Genomic DNA, 4,184 nt, shown 5'->3' with positions numbered 1-4,184 from the left:
CAGGTGAGCAGGGCAGCCTCACCCACCTCCTGCCCCTCAGACACAGCCACCACCAAGCTGCCTGCTGCTAACGAGGCAGGCTGGCAATGAACTGCAGCCAGCAGAGCGCTGGCATCGCTCCTGAGCCGGAGCCCAGTGAGAGCCCCGGTGGTTGTGAGGGGCAGATGCTGCAGGGCAGGGCAGGGGGAGACACCAACCCATCGCTCCCAGGGCATCCTCTTCTTGCTCTGCTTTCCTGCACATCCCAGAGGAGCTGCAGACCATTCCTCAACAAGCCCCAAACTATTTTTAATAAAAGGCTTTTCGGTGTGGCACCAACACACACGGAGCTCTCAATTACATTTTAGCTGTCCCAGAAGGAAGCAGCTCTTTATTGGGAAAAGTGACTGAGGCTGGTGCAGGATTATGGGTTTGCTCTTTGCATTACAGGTATTCAAAGCCTGCTGAAAATAAAAACTGCTCAGCACACATCCCATAGCTGAGCTAAGCCTCGTGCATGGGGAAGCATTTCGGGAGAAGTTAAGTGTTTGAAGTAAAACTGTGCAGTCATGTGGTAGAACAGAGACATGAAATTGTCATTTATCAAGATGAAACTGGCATTTGGATAAAATTCTCCGGCGCTGTTAATAACTTCTGTTGACGAGGGAGCTGCGAGAGCAGCGCTGAGGCAGCTGTCCCCAGAGCTCACAGGAGTGGGATTTTTCATGGGCTGTGAGCAAGGCAAGCGTGTGCCTGCTGTAATAACTTTCTGGGCGCCTCTGTCACAACGGCCACCACGAATTTATCTTTTTCTGCTCTCTCCCAAAGCTTTGTCAGTTTTGAGTAATTTGCTGTGAGTAGCAGCTGCTGGAGTGCCACATGGCCACGTGCGCCTCCGACATGAACTCCAGCTCCCTGAGCAGTTTTATCATCATGATTAAGTTTCTTAACTTGAATCAAGGATGTCTCTGGAGTTCCCTACAACGATGTGAACTTAAGATAAACAATGAATGATGAATAGGCCAATTACTGAAGCCTCCCTCACTGAAACCCTCGGCTGAGGCTGGCTGATAAGAGGAGGCGCACATCCTCTCATCTGGCAAATGTGACCGAAGACTGGACAGTTTGAAGTGAAGACAGTCCTGGGTAATCAGGTGCTGGCTAATGAGCACTGTCTTTTATGTGTGATTTTTCCCTTTCTCTCTTTGCTGTCCATAATGCTGGAAGTGGAGAGGAGCCCTCAGCCTGAGCCACGTGCTGCCAGTGCTGTGCCATGGTACAAATCCCTGCCCTCGGCCCCACGTGCATCCCAGCACAAGGCACAAAAGCAGCAGCAGGCAGTCGAGGGCTGTCTGGTGGTCCTGCACATCTTCTGGGCTAAGGAAGCCTTTCCTGAGAGACGCACCCAACAGAGGAGCAGCCATTCCCAAAGCAAAGGGATACAGACAGCGCGGCTGAGGATGGAGGGGAACGCACCTTGGAGCAGGGCTGCAGCACTTCAGCCATGCTGTCAGCCAGCATTCAGCATTTTGGGGCTGAAGCTCCAAAAAGAGCAAAGCAAGAGGCATTTCCCCCACTGAGGGATGTGCCAGTGGCAGACAAGGCCAAGGGCTGCAGTGCAGGTGGGCACAGGGGGTCCCTGGGGTGCTGTGGCTCTGTGCTGCTCCTCTGGCCCCATCCAGGAGCAGGTGTCACCACCGCCAGCAGCAAGAGCTGCCTGGCACCACGTGCCACAGCAAATGATATGATTTACTTACTACCTATGGAATTGCCCAATTAATTCACTATCCACATTAATATTATGGCTCATTTTTAACTTTACTGTCTCCATCGTTCCAATTTAGTGCTGCTCAGAGATGCTGCCACTGACCTTAATGGGTTTTTCATTATAACAAAGAGCACGATATTAATCACGAGGGGCTTTCAGCTCGAGGCTGCTGCCCAAGCCCCACTGCTTTGAGGAGCTGCTTTTTAGTGGTTTGGGGACCTGTTTTATTTCTGCCAGGCTGCTCACCCCCGCTCACATCATGTACAATCCTTTGTGCTGTCCAGGAGGAATTTCTTGGTGTAACATTTCCAGGCACAGAGATTTTATGCGGCAGTCAAGCTACACTGCAGATATGATAGATTTTTCTGGGCAAATTGGAACGCGGAGTAGAAAACTGAAAGGATGCACCAGTCATAGCCAATGAGCCTCTTATTGTCCTGAATAAAAATCAAATGCCTTTTAATCATTTCAAATGTTCTTCTGGGTATCAATTAGTCACACATTAATATCAGTATTGCTTCTCTTCCTCAGCTCACATCAGATTAAATTCTCCCCTGTCATATACACTCGCTCTCATTAGCTTCATGGAAAATTAGTAATTGTTCCCTCTCCATTGGCATTGATGGGAGATCTTCATCAGAACTGCTTTTTATACAGAGGACCTGCTTGTCATCCTAAGGACATTAAGAGGTTTTTCCCCAAAAAAATACTTTTTTTTTTTTTCACTCTGAAACCCTGAAGTCTGAGCCAGAGCATTAGGGAATGGGGGGGGAAAACCCCAACATTTTCACGAGTGTCATCCTGCAGTTTGTGCCCCTCTCTGCATCCCAACCATGTGTCTCCCTGTCAGGATCCAGTGACTGGAGCACAGCCACAGGTGCAGAGCGGGGACACCAGGGGATGCCCAGGGGTTTGCTGCTCTCAGACCCCCAGTGCCAGGCTGGCTGTTCAGAACACTCTGTGTGCAGAGCAGCAGTGGGGAGGGCTCTGATCCTGCTCCCTGCCTGCCGTGGGGCCGGCCATCCCCAGCACTGCCAGTGCTGCGAGGGGCCTGTGATATTTATTGAGCTTTATTAACTCCCAGCCCTGCGAGCTCCTCACCTCTTGCAGCTAATTCAGACACCCGACTCCTGATGGAGTTCCAGTGATTGCCATTAAAAAGCTTGACATTTACCTTACAACAGTAATAAAATAATAATGCCTAATTTGGTTTATGAGTGGTATTTGCAGTGTTTCCTGTGCCTTGAGTGGGGGATATGGTGAAGATCTGCTGATCAATTATGTCTGCTAAGCAGCACTGCTGTAATTCTTTCCTGTAATCAGAACCATCTTTCAGTAGAGCTGCTCCAAAGTTTTCCTCTGAAACTCTAATTTTGACAAGAAAAGAAAATGTTTTCAAATACTTGAGTTTCCAGTGAATAACAAAAGCTTCCGAGATGGAACTTTCTGGTGGGAAGTGGAGACAGACAAGCCTGGTGTCTGCACAGATTTGCTGCATTTAGATTTCCAGAACCCCTCAGATGTTTTCAAAGGCTGCCTGTGATTGCTTTCCATTAAAAAGGGTTTTTTTTCTCTCCTCCAAATAACCTTGTCAGTATGATTCCCTTCTCTTATAGCCATCTCAATTATTAACCCATCCAGTGTGTTTTACACCCCTGCGCTGCTGAGGGGCTCTGGGGTGAGGAGCTCCTGCTGCTCTGGGGCCAGGGAGCCCAAACCCCTTTGCAGGGAGCAGACACACACCAGGGCACACCCCCAGCACACACACATGCACAGTGCTCTCCCCAGGCTATTCACAATCTCCACTCCTGTCCCTCCAGGGTTTACCCCTGGTTGCAGGCAGCAACATCCCAGTGCTCACAAAGCCAGTGCCAGACCTGCTAAAAGCAATTTCTTTCTCCATTTCTCATCCTGAGCAAAATTCGATGTGGATTTTCTTTTTTCAGTGCAATTTTAATTAGTGCATGATGCACTTTGGGTTTTTATTAGAGTAAACAGCTTGGAAAAAAAGTCCATGCCAGCTCTTCTACACCAGGGAGCCTCATCCTGTTCAGACCAGAAACCTCACGCTGGATTTCTGAAAGCCTTTCTTAAGATGGGTTCATTTCCATGAAGAAACGCTACGATTTCAACAAATGGAAATTTTTGAACGTAGAAAAAAAGGAAAAAAAATTAGTCAGGAAATTCCTGGCTAGGCCGACTTTGGGGTAGGGCTGTGCACGAGGGGGAGAGCTGAGGCCTCACCCCACACACAGCTGCACAGGTGGGCACAGTGCATGGCCAGGCACACCCTGCACAGGTGGGCACGCTCTGCACACCCTGCACAGGTGGGCACAGTGCATGGCCAGGCACACCCTGCTCACCTGGCTGCACATATTACACACACACACCTGTGTGCACACACTGCCACCTGCCATCCCACATCCCCTGCCATGCT

This window comes from Geospiza fortis, unplaced genomic scaffold (genome assembly GCF_000277835.1).
Source record: "Geospiza fortis unplaced genomic scaffold, GeoFor_1.0 scaffold29, whole genome shotgun sequence".
NCBI lineage: Eukaryota > Metazoa > Chordata > Aves > Passeriformes > Thraupidae > Geospiza > Geospiza fortis.
The sequence above is the reverse complement of the archived record's forward strand: the minus strand, read 5'-3'. Positions refer to the sequence as shown.